General features: G+C 43.8%; 1 long non-coding RNA gene across 1 annotated transcript; it reads left to right on the forward strand.

Annotated features, from left to right (window-relative positions):
- Positions 1-8,089: 8,089 nt before the first annotated feature.
- Positions 8,090-11,740, forward strand: LOC129438049 (uncharacterized). Its single transcript, XR_012358673.1, has 2 exons — positions 8,090-9,275; positions 9,418-11,740. It is a non-coding gene; the product is annotated as an uncharacterized lncRNA (long non-coding RNA).
- Positions 11,741-17,981: the final 6,241 nt, after the last annotated feature.

Below are 17,981 nucleotides of genomic sequence, written 5' to 3' on the forward strand. Positions count from 1 at the left end.
AATAATCCTTTAGGTGAGTGTAAGTGCCCATATCTTTAACTCTATGTTTAAATGCACAAAATTGTGTCAATCCGACTGAATTTAATCTGATTGAAGGTTACTACAATACAGTTTACATGCACCATAAACATTGCAATCAGATTAAAATGTTAGTTTACACGCACATTCTATATAAGCCAAATAACTGTGCAAGCGTAAAGTCAGGGTTGCCAGATTTACATATGAAAACCATCCAAATAGACATTCTAAACTAGCCCAAAAGCATCCAAATGACTATTCACAGCCCAAATACCAATAACTAATGAACGAAATCTTTTCATCTTTAACCCGCAGAAAAAAACTTGTGGAAACAGTAGCCCAAATCTGAATTCAAAAAGGACTTGGCAACGCACATCATCTCTTGTCAAGTTCACGCTTTGCATGTTTCTGGTGAGAATCATGTGATATGTAAATAAGAGGTAAATATAAGACATGATCTTGAGTACAATTGTTCTGTACAGGTGCACAATGTATTTTTGCATCTGATTGAGAAAATACTATGATCCACGCGTTTACATGCATACTTTTTTCCTGGGACTTATCAATGTAAGTAAAGAGAAGAAATTCTAAGTCTACAAAGACAAAGTCAGATCATTGGCAGAGGTCATTTGACACCAATGAGGACATATTTATGAATAAAGACATTGTTTTTGATTAATAAAACACTTAAAATCCTACTTACAGTCCCTTTAAGCTGAGTTGAAAGCATTAATAAAGTTTCCAAAATACTCAATAAAGAAACATTCAAATGATGGGGGATGTGTGAAACCTTGTGAATATTTTTAATTCTGCAAAAATCTACGTAGCTTTCTCAAGAGTTTGTGTGGGCCTGATGTTTAACAATGCTCTTTGTTTTACTTCCCAAAATGTCCTTTCACACCAAGTACATTGTGCAATAATTTGCATGTGTTTTACCCAAATATAATTACAAATCAAATGCACAATGTCTCACAGATTATCTTACCTCAATATTGGCAGGTGTGTAGAGACGTGTAAAAGAGTTAGTGCAGACCCATCTGGAAGCACTTAAATATAAACAGCAGGTTGAGATTTTCTCAGTTGGCTTGATCTTTAATAGAACTACTTTAATAGAAACAACAAGATTTCAACAATGAGTCATAACAGAGAAAGGAATTGGCAATGATTAACCTATATTCTAGGACCTGTGTGTCCTCTCTTGTTTGACAACATTTATTTTTAAAAGTTTTTATATTAAACATTTACACACATTTTTCTTATCCTTATCTAACAAAAAATCTTAATTGTTTACCAATGTAAAAAGGTGGCTAATTTGTATGAACTTGGCTTGCACAATGTCAATTGTACAAAAAATGTACGATTAATAGAAAAAAGCAATAATAGAGACTTCTTAACCCAACAACATTAAAAGGTCTGTAAATGAAATGGGCTTATTAAAGTGAATTAAGCAAAACAATGGGAATTTTGTGTACTACTGTTTATGTATATTATCTTAACACTAGTGCATACGGAGAGATCATTTAAAAAAATGTGCATTGAGATTGTATTGAGTGTACTTCACATGTAGAGGTAATGTACATGTTACTTCATGCTATTCACAATATATAATGTTGTATATAATAAGTTACTGTACAGACTATAGAGCTGTCTCCATGATATTACTTCCAATACATTTTTGTTCATTAATTTTTGTAATATTTGTATGTATTTCTTTCCCATCCCTTGTTGAAATGATCCTGTGCGTGTCTTTTAACGCATTTGTGCATTTTATGGGAGCTGTTTCTGTAATTCAGAGTGTGAGCTGCCGCCAGCACATGCATACGCTTGCACCTTATAAATCACAATAACATACAGAAAAAAACTTTTTTACTACGTGCTACATCATTACAACTGTACCTGTAGTCATGCCTATGTAAAATTATTATTTTATGTAACGACACAATAAGGTGGAGGAAGCAAGCGCAGGCGATCAACACAGATTTATTAAGAATGATAGTAAATACAATGAAATGACAGAATGAATGACTGAGTCCAGGATGTTGGCAATGGTGAACGAAGGTCTACGGTGGCGTGATGATTGTGGAGTCGTGCAGTCGGTGAAGAGTGTGATGATGGCCAGTGGATATAACCAGGAACAACCAAACACTCACACGGGGATGACAACACGAACACAAATCCAACACGACGACGAGAGACGATAATCCAAGTGGGAAACAGCAACATGAAATGAGGATCTGACAACAGGAAGAGAACTGAGTGAGTATATGTAGCTGATGGGTAATGAGGACCAGCTGGAGCGAGGCAATCATACACAGGTGACAACACTTAATCAAACGAGCACATGGCAGAGGTGAGTGAACAAACAAACACACACACACACACGACACGGAGGAAACAGAGGATTTCCTACCGTGACAGTACCCCCTCCCCTAGGAACGCCCCTTGGCGTTCCCAGCCTGCTTTACCTGAAGATTGTAATCATCAATAAGGCGGTGATCCAGTATGTCCCGAGCAGGAACCCACCTTCTGTCCTCCGGACCGTAACCTTCCCAATCCACCAAGTACTGAAAACCGCGTCCCCTCCGTCTAGAGTCCAGAATACGATTAACCAAATACGTGGTCTCCCCATTAACGATACGAGGCGGGGGGGGAACCGGGGCAGGCGGATTAAGACGGGAAAAAATCACTGGTTTAATTTTGGACACATGAAACACGGGATGAACCCTCCTGTACGCCGGTGGAAGGCTAAGACGCACTGTTACCGGATTAATGATCTTGGTAACAGAAAACGGGCCAATAAATTTGGGAGCAAGCTTATTCGAAACGGAACGCATCGGAATGTTCTGGGTTAAAAGCCACACTCTTTGACCGACGACGTATCGGGGAGGCTTCGACCGGTGGCGATCGGCCTTAGCCTTGGTGCGCGACCTTGCCTGGAGCAGAGCTCTACGAGCTCTGGTCCAGGTGCGGTGACACCTCTGGACTAGTGCGTTTGCGGAGGGAACCGACACCTCGGATTCAGTACTGACAAAATTAGGTGGTTGGTACCCTAAACTACACTTAAATGGAGACATGCCCTTAGATGACACTGGCAGAGAATTGTGTGCGTACTCCACAATTGAGAGTTGTTGACACCAGGATGAAGGATTGTTGGAAGCCAAACACCGCAATGCCCTTTCGACATCCTGATTGGCTCGCTCGGTTTGACCATTGCTCTGGGGATGGAACCCGGATGAAAGACTAACAGTCGCTCCTAACAATTTACAAAACTCTCGCCAAAATTTGGACACAAATTGGGGACCCCTGTCAGAAACCACGTCTGTCGGAAGGCCATGTATACGGAAGACGTGGTTAATGACAGTTACCGCTGTTTCCTTGGCTGATGGCAATTTGGGCAAGGGGATGAAATGAGCCGCCTTCGAGAACCGGTCCACTACGGTTAAAATCACCGTATTACCCTTAGAGGGTGGGAGGGCGGTAATGAAATCTAGCGAGATGTGGGACCAGGGTCTCGAAGGGACAGACAGCGGTAAGAGTAACCCATCTGGAGGTCGATTGGAAGTCTTACCAATAGCGCAAACCGAGCAAGCCAAGACGAAGTCGTGGACATCACGAGCCATACCAGGCCACCAAAATCGTTGCTTGACTAGAAATTTAGTTCTACTAACCCCTGGGTGACAAGCAACACTGGAACAATGACCCCACTGGAGAACGTCTGACCGTAACCCCTCCGGCACAAATAAACGGTTCGGTGGGCAACGAGCCGGGGGCGTTACCCCTTCTAAGGCAGTCAAAACCTTCGATTCGACCTCCCATGTGAGCGCGGAGATAATGATGGTCTCCGGTAAAATGGGCTCGGGAGTAGCAGTACGATCGGAACGCTCAAAAAGACGGGATAAAGCATCGGGTTTGATGTTTTTGGAACCCGGCCGGTAAGAAAGTGTAAAATCGAAGCGACCGAAAAACAATGCCCACCGAGCCTGCCTGGAGTTAAGTCTTTTAGCAGTTCTAATGTATTCGAGATTCTTATGGTCCGTCCATACAATGAAAGGTACACCCGACCCTTCAAGCCAGTGTATGTGTGGACCACCGTAGTCTCACCGGAAGGAGTGTTGATGTAGATGAGGTCTTCCTGGCAGAGATCCCACCCGATAGTAGCCTCAGATTTACTATCGGGCTTGATCTTTTACTGGGCAGCGCTGGATGTGATGTTGCGAGCTGCCACAGTATAAACACAGTCCAAGGGATCTCCGCCTGATCCTCTCCTCCCGGGAGAGCCGAGCTCGCCCCACCTGCACGGGTTCCAGATCTCCAGGTGGGCTGACCGCAACCTCTGGCCGCCGATGCTGAACCTCTGGACTGGTGGTGCGCGTGGTCCTCCCCCTCCGTCTGGCTGCTTGATCTAGCCGGTTGTCAATCCGGATAGTGAGATCGATTAAACCGTTGAGTGAAGAGGGAAGTTCCACGGCTCGAATCTCCTGTTGGATGCGGTCAGCCAACCCATGCAGGAAATGATCCCACTGCGCCTCTTCGTTCCACTTACACTCCGCCGCCAGGGTGCGGAACTCGATGGAATAATCCGATACGGACCTATCCTCCTGCCGTAGGTCCGATAGAAGCCTGGCCGCCTCCCTCCCGGCGACGGAGCGGTCGAAGACCCGTCTCATCTCCTCCGAAAGGGTGTGGAACGAAGCACAGCAGCGATCTTGGTTCTCCCACACCGCCGTCCCCCAGAGGGCAGCCTTCCCCGTGAGAAGAGAGAGTACGAACGCCACCTTCATCTCCTCGGTGGTGAACGTACGGGGCTGCAAGGCGAAGTGCAGAGAACAATGAGAAAGAAATGATCGACAAAATTTAGGCTCACCCGCATACTTCTCAGGAATGGGGAGGCGTGGCTCGGACTGAGGAGAACCCCCAGTGGTGATCGGCGGTGTGGGTGGCGTGGGGGGCGCAGTGGGCGGCGATGGATGATGTTGTTGAGCCTGGAGAGCGAGCTCGGAAACCTTCGTCACCATCGCTTGGAAAGCTCGACCCATCTCATCTATCGCTTTCTCTTGACGATCCATACGACCCACAGTGCGTTGTAAAAATTCCTCCAGATGAGATGGGGAGCGATCGCCTGCTGCTTCCATGATGGTCAGATCCTTCTGTAACGACACAATAAGGTGGAGGAAGCAAGCGCAGGCGATCAACACAGATTTATTAAGAATGATGGTAAATACAATGAAATGACAGAATGAATGACTGAGTCCAGGATGTAGGCAATGGTGAACGAAGGTCTACGGTGGCGTGATGATTGTAGAATCGTGCAGTCGGTGAAGAGTGTGATGATGGCCAGTGGATATAACCAGGAACAACCAAACACTCACACGGGGATGACAACACGAACACAAATCCAACACGACGACGAGAGACGATAATCCAAGTGGGAAACAGCAACATGAAATGAGGATCTGACAACAGGAAGAGAACTGAGTGAGTATATGTAGCTGATGGGTAATGAGGACCAGCTGGAGCGAGGCAATCATACACAGGTGACAACACTTAATCAAACAAGCACATGGCAGAGGTGAGTGAACAAACAAACACACACACACACATGACACGGAGGAAACAGAGGATTTCCTACCGTGACAATTTTACATCTATTAAACATGCTTAGAATGGATAAGGTCCCCCAAAGCCATGAGCAAGGTCATTCTTAAAATCACATTAAATTGAATTCATTGGTATCAGCATGTGAGTAAAATGGGATAATGGCACCTTCAGGTGTGTGTTGTCTGAAAAGCAGGGGAAAGAGTAGAGAGCATATATAAGAGCCGAGGGCAACCATTCACACATTACTGTCAAAACAACAATAGATATAACCTACACCAGCATTTTTGAATGTGCTCTGTGTTCCAAGAAACACACCATGTTTTTGCAACACAGAGGCTGGAGGTAGACATAACAAAAACATAATGTGATTTAAAATGGCTGCACCATATTTGGTCTTTTTACACTATTTGTTAAAGGAAAACACCACAGTTTTTCTACATTTTACTATATTCCTACCTCAGCCCAGATGAATCAATACACACCTATCTTTTTCAATGCGTGCACTTTTAATCTTTGTACAGTGTGTCGTGAATGTACTAGCATTTAGCCTAGCCCCATTCATTCCTATGGCTCCAAACAAAAGTTTTATTTTGTGCCATCATACTTACTCGTGTAACTACTCATGTAACAGTCTTTAAATAGGAAAAACATGGAAGTGTTTGGTGGCTTCTAAATTCATCCCTGTTTGGAGCCATAGGAATGAATGGGGCTAGGCTAAATGTTAACACATTCACGACACGCTGTACAAAGATTAAAAGTGCCCGCATTGAAAAAAGATGGGTGTGTATTTATTCATCTAAGCTGAGGTAAGAACAAAGTAAAATATTGAAAAACGGTGGTGTTTTGAACATATAATAATTGCTAAGACATTTCCAAAAGGTTACGTGTGATATAAACTCACCGGCCACATTATTAGGTACACCTTGCTACTGTAGTATCGGTTTGGACCCCCTTTTGCCTTCAGAACCACCTTAATTTCTCAGAGCACAGATTCAACAAAGTGTTAGGGACAGTTGAAAGCAAATAACTAAACAAACCAAAATTAAAAAAGGGATAGTAATTTAAAAATGTTAAACTGTAATCTACAAAAATGTACTATATTTGTAATACAAAATATGCTAAGACACTTGTTCAGGGTAGTGATCGCCTCACACAGTATTTAGCATAACCACAACAACAAAGATTACTTAGTACATTATGGGGTGAGAAATCAAACTAAACCAAAGCACAACTGACCCTAATAATACAGCACTTGCAAGTGTGTGGTTTGCATATGATTTATTCCTCACGGATTTTAATGAAAAATTAAGTTTTAAATGTACCTATGTGTAAAAGGGTGTAAAAGGAATTACAGCCTTGTTTAAAACAAGTTGACATTTGATGAAGGACAGAAATTTTCTATTCTGTAGGAAAATCCATGAGAGACATCTGCCTATTCTTAGAGAGAGAGAGAGAGAGAGAGAGAGAGATAGAGAGAGAGAGAGAGAGAGAGAGAGAGAGAGAGAGAGAGAGAGAGAGAGAGAAAGAATGTTGAAATGTTAAAGTCTGCTTAACTCATTTAAAATGTACTCAAATTCACTGTATATATCTTTTTAAGACAACAATCCAAAATCATTAGTCTACTACGGCAGTGGTTCCAAGCTTTTCACTTCCCACAACAATATTTGAAAGCCCCCCCACTTACTCAATTTTTTCCAAATAAAATTAACTAGAGCTTGGAATGACTAGACAGATGTACAATTTCTCATTAAAGCAATGGTGTGGGGGATGTTTTCTTGGCACACTTTAGGCCCCTTAGTGCCAGTTGGGCATCGTTTAAATGCCACGGCGTACCTGAGCATTGTTTCTGACCATGTCCATCCCTTTATGACCACCATGTACCCATCCTCTGAAGGCTACTTCCAGCAGGATAATGCACCATGTCACAAAGCTCGAATCATTTCAAATTGGTTTCTTGAACATGACAATGAGTTCCCTGTACTAAAATGGCCCCCACAGTCACCAGATCTCAACCCAATAGAGCATCTTTGGGATGTGGTGGAACGGGGAGCTTCGTGCTCTGGATGTGCATCCCACAAATCTCCATCAACTGCAAGATGCTATATTATCAATATGGGCCAACATTTCTAAAAAACGCTTTCAGCACCTTGTTGAATCAATGCCACGTAGAATTAAGGCAGTTCTGAAGGCGAAACGAGGTCAAACACAGTATAAGTATGGTGTTCCTAATAATCCTTTAGGTGAATGTATATTCGCTACTAAAATAGCCAAAAAATAAGAAACTTCTTGATTTTTGCTTATTTTTAATGCTTGTTTTTTTGTCCAATTTTTTATAATTTTAAGTCATCTTGAGGCCCCCTTGGAAATCTGCGGAGGCCCCCCTGAGGGCCCCGGCCCCATGGTTGGGAAACACTGTACTTCGGCATTAAAAACTGATAACAAATTACAATCTCTGGTTCTTAATGAGTTGTCACCAGGTGACTATGGTAGGGCGGGAACCAAAAGTGGCAGAGAAGAGTTCCGCTTGGACATGGTTTCCGCCCGGACCTGATTTTTAATCATTTGTACTTCCTGATCTCCCTAGCAACACAATCGGGGTTTTATTGGAAACAGGTGCGCAGGATTAAGGGAGCGATCCATGATTGGAAGAGGACATGAAGACGGGCCAAATAAATAGGGCTGTAGCAACGCACAGAGGGTAGTTCACTTTTGGGCACGAGTTGCTGCACTGCCTAGGGCAGACCCGATCACACGCTCCGTCCTTGGAGGAGCCGAAGGGCGCCGTTGATCCACGGGAGCGCTTATAGCGCATGGAAAGAGTGCGGCAGCCAAGAAAGGCAAAAAGGACGGAGCGGTGGATTTTTAAAGGAACACTGCACCGGAGCGTGCTTGTGGTATACTTTGTATACGTTGTGTTGCTGCTTTGCAGACGGACCACGCTGGTTGGATCGCTCTCCTGGAGAAGAGAGTAAGAGACAAACAGCTGACGAAGGAATATTGTGGGGCTTCGGTGAGAGAGTGGACACAGAGCCATCGAGAGCACAGTGAACAGAGGCTATTGGCAACCAAGCGTGAGTGACCGCTATGATACTTCTCTGTACATGACTTGTATGAAGAGTCGTCCTGGTGTGTGTTCTTGTGTTTCGTGAGGTCCCTGGCCCCACTGGAGAGGAGAGCGTGGGTGAGCCGCGGGTTGACCGGAAGCACGGACGAAGCACCGCCCGCCAGTACGCCAGTGGCCCTGTGGGAAAAAGGAAGTGCAGGTGAGCCAGGGAAGTGATAATCGACACGCCGGGCCTGCGAATACCACACATCTCTCCCTCGGTTGTGATTCAGTTGTTGCCCAACCCGTCTCTCGAGGTCGTCGTGGTCAGGTGGCAAGGACGATCTAAAATTCACGTGACGTGGTATAAGAGTGCTGTGGGTGAGTTTCACTGATTGATGGTGTTTACGCTTGACTTGCTGTGTGTATGCTGTGCTTGTAGCGTTCAAACTGCCCAGCCTCTGACGAGACACGAGATGATGACATCTGTTGTGGCCTGAGTCCTATAGAGAGAGAAAATCAAGCCCTGTGCCCGAGGTGTGACAACGAGAGCTTCGTCTATACACTGTAGCGCAACCAGTAAAGCTCTGTGTGGGAACGAGGATCCCCCGGCTCTGTGAGTAACGCAGCCTGTGAAATAACCTGTTCTGTGCTTATAGCAACTACCTACCTGAACCAGTAAAGCTCTGTGTGGGAACGAGGATCCCCCGGCTCTGTGAGTAACGCAGCCTGTGAGATAACCTGTTCTGTGCTTATAGCAACTACCTACCTGAACCAGTAAAGCTCTGTGTGGGAACGAGGATCCCCCGGCACTGTGAGTAACGCAACCTGTGAAATAAATCTGTGCTGTGCTTATAGCAACTACCTGCCTGCATCAGTGAAGCTCTGTGTGGGAACGAGGATCCCCCAGTACTGTGAGTATCGGCGAAGTATTTACCCTGGTCTGACTGTGTGTGATTCTGCCTCCAGGAGAAGCGGAGCGCGCCACGGATCACTGGTCCAGAGCCCCGGTCCCCAGTCTTTTCCCCACGTGGCCCTGGAGGCAAAGAAGAGCCACATTAGTTTTAAGTTTCCCTTTCCCCTTTCCCCCTTTTCTTTTAAATATTTAATAAAGTTTATTTTAATTATAGTACACTGGTCTGTCTGGTCATTGGGGTGGTCTTGGGAACCTCCTCGAGGTGGAAGAACTGAGAGGGGTGTGGCCTTTAGTTTATTCGGGTCCGCCCCCGGCCGTGACAGATTTGGCGTAGTCGGCAGTCCACCTCGGGTTGAGCGACCAAGATCCCCCAATGGCCTACCACATTTTTAAAGACCCCACTCACTTTTTCCCGTCACCAAGAGCCCGTTCTAGGGACTAGAACGGTTTGGCAGGGGGGGATGTCACCAGGTGACTATGGTAGGGCGGGAACCAAAAGTGGCAGAGAAGAGTTCCGCTTGGACATGGTTTCCGCCCGGACCTGATTTTTAATCATTTGTACTTCCTGATCTCCCTAGCAACACAATCGGGGTTTTATTGGAAACAGGTGCGCAGGATTAAGGGAGCGATCCATGATTGGAAGAGGACATGAAGACGGGCCAAATAAATAGGGCTGTAGCAACGCACAGACAGGAGTTCATTTTTGGGCACGAGTTGCTGCACTGCCTAGGGCAGACCCGATCACACGCTCCGTCCTTGGAGGAGCCGAAGGGCGCCGTTGATCCACGGGAGCGCTTATAGCGCATGGAAAGAGTGCGGCAGCCAAGAAAGGCAAAAAGGACGGAGCGGTGGATTTTTAAAGGAACACTGCACCGGAGTGTGCTTGTGGTATACTTTGTGTACGTTGTGTTGCTGCTTTGCAGACGGACCACGCTGGTTGGATCGCTCTCCTGGAGAAGAGAGTAAGAGACAAACAGCTGACGAAGGAATATTGTGGGGCTTCGGTGAGAGAGTGGACACAGAGCCATCGAGAGCACAGTGAACAGTGGTTATTGGCAACCAAGCGTGAGTGACCGCTATGATACTTCTCTGTACATGACTTGTATGAAGAGTCGTCCTGGTGTGTGTTCTTGTGTTTCGTGAGGTCCCTGGCCCCACTGGAGAGGAGAGCGTGGGTGAGCCGCGGGTTGACCGGAAGCACGGACGAAGCACCGCCCGCCAGTACGCCAGTGGCCCTGTGGGAAAAAGGAAGTGCAGGTGAGCCAGGGAAGTGATAATCGACACGCCGGGCCTGCGAATACCACACATCTCTCCCTCTGTTGTGATTCAGTTGTTGCCCAACCCGTCTCTCGAGGTCGTCGTGGTCAGGTGGCAGGGACGATCTAAAATTCACGTGACGTGGTATAAGAGTGCTGTGGGTGAGTTTCACTGATTGATGGTGTTTACGCTTGACTTGCTGTGTGTATGCTGTGCTTGTAGCGTTCAAACTGCCCAGCCTCTGACGAGACACGAGATGATGACATCTGTTGTGGCCTGAGTCCTATAGAGAGAGAAAATCAAGCCCTGTGCCCGAGGTGTGACAACGAGAGCTTCGTCTATACACTGTAGCGCAACCAGTAAAGCTCTGTGTGGGAACGAGGATCCCCCGGCTCTGTGAGTAACGCAGCCTGTGAAATAACCTGTTCTGTGCTTATAGCAACTACCTACCTGAACCAGTAAAGCTCTGTGTGGGAACGAGGATCCCCCGGCTCTGTGAGTAACGCAGCCTGTGAGATAACCTGTTCTGTGCTTATAGCAACTACCTACCTGAACCAGTAAAGCTCTGTGTGGGAACGAGGATCCCCCGGCACTGTGAGTAATGCAACCTGTGAAATAAATCTGTGCTGTGCTTATAGCAACTACCTGCCTGCATCAGTGAAGCTCTGTGTGGGAACGAGGATCCCCCAGTACTGTGAGTATCGGCGAAGTATTTACCCTGGTCTGACTGTGTGGATTCTGCCTCCAGGAGAAGCGGAGCGCGCCACGGATCACTGGGCCAGAGCCCCGGTCCCCAGTCTTTTCCCCAAGTGGCCCTGGAGGCAAAGAAGAGCCACATTAGTTTTAAATTGCCCTTTCCCCTTTCCCCTTTTTCTTTTAAATATTTAATAAAGTTTATTTTAATTATAGTACACTGGTCTGTCTGGTCATTGGGGTGGTTTTGGGAACCTCCTCGAGGTGGAAGAACTGAGAGGGGTGTGGCCTTTAGTTTATTCGGGTCCGCCCCCGGCCGTGACAGAGTTACTGGACATTCACTCATTCAGTTCATATAAAGCACATAATATGATTACTCAGGAACAAGAGAAGTTATTATCTCACTTTGATATCCGATACATCCCTTTACAACACGCAGTACTTTTAAAATGGGCACGCATGCATTCATTGAAGGGCCAGACTGCTCTATTTTTCTGGTCCTTTCTCACAACAGCCATTTTACATATTCACAGATTGTACGCAAATAGGAACAAGCTTTCCATTGCTCAACTCATTTCACAGCACAGCTTGGCCAAACGACTCTATGGTTGACCTTTTGCCATTCGTTCACAATCCCATCAAGCTCACTCATCCCTCTGACTTGACTTGATAATAGGAGTCGAAATGACGTGGCAGCCCAGCTAGACAAATGCTGGTTAAAAGTTAAACTCTTTATTGACATGGTGACCCACTGTTTGCTTTGGATTTGGATCAGTCAGTGGGAAACAGACTCGTGTGTAGCACGGTCTGCATGGAGATGACCCGACCCGCAGGCTTAAAGCAAGGGCAGTTTCAGACTCTAGTTCTCATTTATTACCTGTTTGCTATTAAATGTTTACACTACCTTACCTTCACAAGATCAGCTGACACCCTTGAATACAGAGTCAGGCATGAAGGACAAATTGAACTGTATTATTAGCTGATTAAAAATGTTCATGCAAATTGCAGGAACAAATCCTAATCACTTACTTTGAAGGTAGGCCCTAGGTGCCTAAATATGGGACACTCTTAAAACGGTTGTGTTAATATGTCATCAAAGTTTAATATTTCGGGTTCAATTTCAGAAAAGCAACCATTCCATTTCAAGGTTAGAATGAAACTACAATGATTGTATGTCTTAAAAGAAATAAATCTTAATTTTCTAATGTATTTTAACTGAAATGTGAGAACCTCGATGATGTTTGCAATAAAGCAACGCGACTTCCGGAGAACGCACCTGAAATCCTGTTCGGGACGTGTCCGGTGGAACTGGCTCGAATGGCCACCCTACTCTGATGTCGTCAGCTAGACGTAAACTCCGCCCCCGCCAACTGTGTCTGCTGCCAGTTCTATTTCTGAATGAAACGCCTACTTTTCTATATCCAATTAAAGCACAGTAAAAAACACACTCGGACATATGTCACAACACGGAAGTAAAGTTGATCTCGACTTCCAGTTCACCAGGACTTTAAAGTTAAGAAAACCTTTATGCTTTTAATTTAAGCCTATCATTACTTATGGGTTTTCAAACAGGTTGGATTACGGATGATGGACTGTTTTGACTTCTGCCAGTAAGCAACCACGTAGTACCCTAATAACCACCTAGCATTGTGCTAAAAACCACTCCCAACACTTTAACAACCACACTGTAACATCCTGGCAACTACCCACCACATCCTGCCAGCAAGTTTTGCTCAGTGTCCACAGACGAGTGCTCATAGACGTGTTTATTGGCAAGGGCGTGTGTGGGTAAATAGGGATCTTTAGCCTGCATAATGACAACAAAGAGCAGAATATAAGCTTTTGAGCATGGCCTCTTCATTAAAATTCAGGGCCGTTGAGAAGCACTGTCATTATATCCCTCTTTATTTTCAACACGCAGCCTAATTCACAGGCTCTCATTCTGAGTGAAGGTTCAGGAACAGGATTCATTAAAGAAGAGAAGGATGAAGAAGTGGCGAAGGTGCTTTGAGAGATGGAGACAAGACCTGCTAAACTGGGACACTAGAAAATGATTATTCATGGATTTTTACCTGGTTTAAATTAGCACATTAGAAAGGAAATACTGACCCTGCTGTTTATTCTCTCTCAAATTACACTTATCTCACTTTGTTATCTCATTTGCATTTCGTTTGAATAATCCTAGTAGTACCACTCTTGTCTTGCCCTTACAGTGCTTTAAATTAATACTAACACAATGTGACTGTGTCAACAGATAGCTGATCTGAGGTCAGTTCTGCATTTAAAAGAGTATTTCCTGTTTGTCCACATGTGGCATCCTGAATTACATAACCACTGACCACATACCTCAATCCTTCATTTAAGCATATAAGTGATAGAAAATAATGTTGTGTGTTGGGTAACCAAGTACCAAAGCCTTACTTAGTATTGATTAATTTGGTTTGATAACATATTGCTAAACCGACTGATGAATGAACAGTTGACCTCTCATACTTCAGATATAGACAGATAAAAACAAACTCGATGCGATCGAATCAGACCCAGTTTGACTGATATACCAGAGATTGCATAAACCGCAACAGCGACAGTTTGCAATCAGCAGCTACTTTGATCAATAACATTGAGCCACCATGACGTTGGCTGTGTCCGAAATAGCGCCCTATTACCCCATTCACTATTCCCTACATTATTTCACTAATATATTTCACTCAAATAAGTGAATGAAAATGAATGAGTGATCTCGGACACTTGAGCACGCCGGAAGTGCTGCATTGTTGGCAGGAGATGCGGGAATTCATTTGGCACCTAACTGGACGAGTAGCGGCTAGCTTTGAGTGTACACTCTTTATTGCGGTGCAATGTGGGGTTGAATGAGTGCACTCAATAATGTCCACTATGATTTCGGACAGCACTAAAAATGGACGTTCCCTGTTAAAAGATAGCTGTGTCTCATATGACCTTGTTATTTGTACACGGTGTGACTATACAAATCACAACACATAAATAGGAAAATGTTTGCGTTACCCTGTCACCCATTGGGAGCAGCACGCTAGCTGAAGCCACTCACCCCCAGTCCCTGCGCCAAGCCAAGCCAGCGGGGGCCGCGCCAGACCGAGCCACAGCACGCACGGAGATGAGAAAGGTATGTATGGACTTTTCTAACTCTGGGGGATACAGTGAACAAACTTAATTCCCAAAATCTGGGCATGTTCCTTTAAAAAGTGCATTATTTAAGCGTATAGGGGTCGCTATTTCGAACACAGCCAATGAGATTTAAACTGATACTTCAATGAAACGTCAACGCCTTAAGAACTACAAAAGCTTTAAATATTTTTTTGTGTTGATAGCTAAATAAAGCCAGACATTTTTAAGCCACTAGCCCTTTCTATAACTACAAAAATAAAGTTTTGCAAACAGGTTTCCCTGTTTTTGATCAACTTAAAGGGTCATTCTACTTTTTTGAAAATATGCTCATTTTCCAGAGTTAAACATTTTATTTTTACCATTTTGGAATCCATTCAGCCGATCCCCAGGTCTGGCAGTACCACTCCCAGCATAGCTCAGCACAATCCATTGAATCTGATTAGACCATTTAGCATTCCACTCAATAATAACCAAAGTTTCGATATTTTGCTGCAATGATATTACGCAGCAGCCAAAAATAGTCCCCTTAGTAACTTTCAATAGCAGGGGACTATTTTCAGGCACTGCGTAATATCATTGCTCCTCCTGCAGCCATGTTACGGCAGCAAAGTCCTTGATTATTACGCCAGAATGAGAGTATAGTTCCTAGCCATATCTGTATTTAAAAAACGCAACTTTTAATTTTCTGTCGGTCTTAGTACACTATGTAACTACAGAAGAGTCAAGTTTTAAATAGAAAAAAATATCGAAGCTCTCTGGTCATTTTTAAGCGCGATGCTAATGGTCTAATCAGATTCAATGGATTGTGCTAAGCTATGCTGGGGGTGGTTCCGCCGGACCCGGGGATCGGCTGAATGGATTCCAAAATGTAAAAAATCAAATATTTTTACTTTAGGGGAGCTGGAAAAAAGTGAAGTGTCCCTTTAATTACATATCAAATGTAGAATCACAAGAATACATTTAAATTCCAAGTATTTTCAGAACAACAGGGAACATGAAGAAATGGGGCAAGCAAGCGAACACAAAAAGAAAAATGAGAAAGCGCACAAAGCGTATAAATGAAGGTGAGAGAGTGTGCATGAGGTTTGCAATTCATTGAATTACAGGCTTGGATCCGTTCTCACATTTAATGAGCAGACCTAAATCTAAACGGTAATAGTCATGGAGATAGTTGCTGCTTTGGGTCACAAAACCACTGACGGGAAACATTTCACACCTGTGTTCGTTTTGTGGGTAAAGCTTCTTGAATATAAACACACTGGTCTGGTGAAGTAAACACATTTAGTGGGTCAAGGCCATCACCGAATAGCACAGTTTCAAAATGTGAGTAAATTTCTGACTCGCATACCATAGTCACTGAACTGTGGAAAAGAACAAATGAAAATGATGGCAGCAAAGCACAGAATATGAAACAGCTATGCGGCATCAACGCGGCATATAGCGCAGTTACTGCTCCAAACAAAGGGAGACCCACACTCGCACATTAATCCAGCATGCACACACTTGTAGACAGTATGTTTTACCACCATATTCCTGAAGGGAACGATACTGCCTTGAGATAGTGGCAGTCGCTGACTGAATTCTCCATAGTGCAATCAAATCATCTCTCACTATGAACAACAGCCTAAGGGTTGATATCACATGATCTCTAGTTTGATAGTATGATTACTGTGTAATATTTTCATTAAAACTAAGGGTGAATAATAACCAGCCCTGCAGACTAATAAAATTAGCCTCAATACAACTGCTCAATATAAACACTAAATGTGTTAAGATATAGCGGGTACTGGTGAATTAATGAGCAGTTGGCAAGGTCAGACGCTAACAGTAAGGATGACTGCGAATCATACATCTAATGAGCCATTTTAAGATATAACATAACTGGGACAGATTGCTGAATTATGTTATTGTGGTAACATTTGCAGTTGGTATATGAACAATGAGGTTAACAGAATGCTGTACGTCTTTGGCAGGCATACATGTTATGAAAAGGAACAGTGTGTTATGCTGAGGTACTGTACTTAAGGGGAAAACATGTTATGAAGTGCTCTAATGTCCATAGGGATATAACATACACAGATAAGGTCTTCGCAGCATCAGTTTAGTATATGATGTCAAACAAGTACTACAAATAGCTACTACGTGCAAAAAAGTTTAAAAATACAATACAAGAAAATGTGTTATGGGCCTTGAGGATTGTGTGGATTATGTGGATGCTTACTCAGTTAAATGACTCGCGAATGACTCATATTTCCAATCACATTTTCAATTTGTGGGAAAGCTTGGATTAAATGCAAGGTCCAGAAACTGGACAAAGCCTTTATCAAAGAAAGGAAACTGATAAAAATGGTGGAAATTAATAACATATTTATTTAGCTACTGTAAAGGTAATTGTTTCTCTCCTAACACAGCCTGTTTTGCTAAGTTGGTTGGGGTGTGGACCTTCCATGGCAACCATTTAAGCTCTTTACATAATAACAATGCATTAAATGTACACGTATATGAGAATAACTATCATGATAAGAAAAGCAGTGTAAAATGTTGGTAAAATCAGTATTATATTACTTGCTAAAAACAATCAGTGCAGATTTGTATCATCTCCAGTGATATTCCCTTATAAGGCTTCATTTTTGTTAAACAAAGTTTTTCTTTGGTAGTCCTGTGCTTATTCAAATCTCCCTAGATGCCTTACGTGTTAGTTGCAGTTGTGATGCTTGTCCTCTCACCTGAAATATTAATACTGCTGCTGTCAAAACGCATCTGTGCCACTAGAGTTAGCTTGTGGATTTCAGACCAGTTAACCACACAAACACCCACGCACACAGAATGTGATTAAATGATCAAATTATGCACGAGGCATCAGACTGCCTGTGTTTCTGTTCGAATGAGGGGACAACAACAAGATGATGGGTCGAACCTGACATCAAATCTCATCAGTCTTATAAGGTTCTAATCAAGCCACACATGTTTTATATCACCTTTCACAAACCTTTCAAACAAACTTTTAGTGCAATGAGGTGTGAAATGTAACACTGAAATTGTGGTTATAATGAATCTAATAAGTCTCTCAGTTTAGTTCTGTAGGCTACACAATCATGGGGAAGACTGCTGACTTGACAGTTGTCCAAAAGACGACCATTGACCCCTTGCACAAGGAGGGCAAGACACAAAAGGTCATTGCAAAAGAGGTTGGCTGTTTACAGAGCTCTGTGTCTAAGCACATTAATAAAGAGGCGAAGGGAAGGAAAAGATGTGGTAGAAAAAAGTGTAAAAGTAATAGATATAACCGCACCCTGGAGAGGTTTGTGAGAC

Source organism: Misgurnus anguillicaudatus, chromosome 18 (genome assembly GCF_027580225.2).
Source record: "Misgurnus anguillicaudatus chromosome 18, ASM2758022v2, whole genome shotgun sequence".
NCBI classification, from domain to species: Eukaryota; Metazoa; Chordata; class Actinopteri; order Cypriniformes; family Cobitidae; genus Misgurnus; species Misgurnus anguillicaudatus.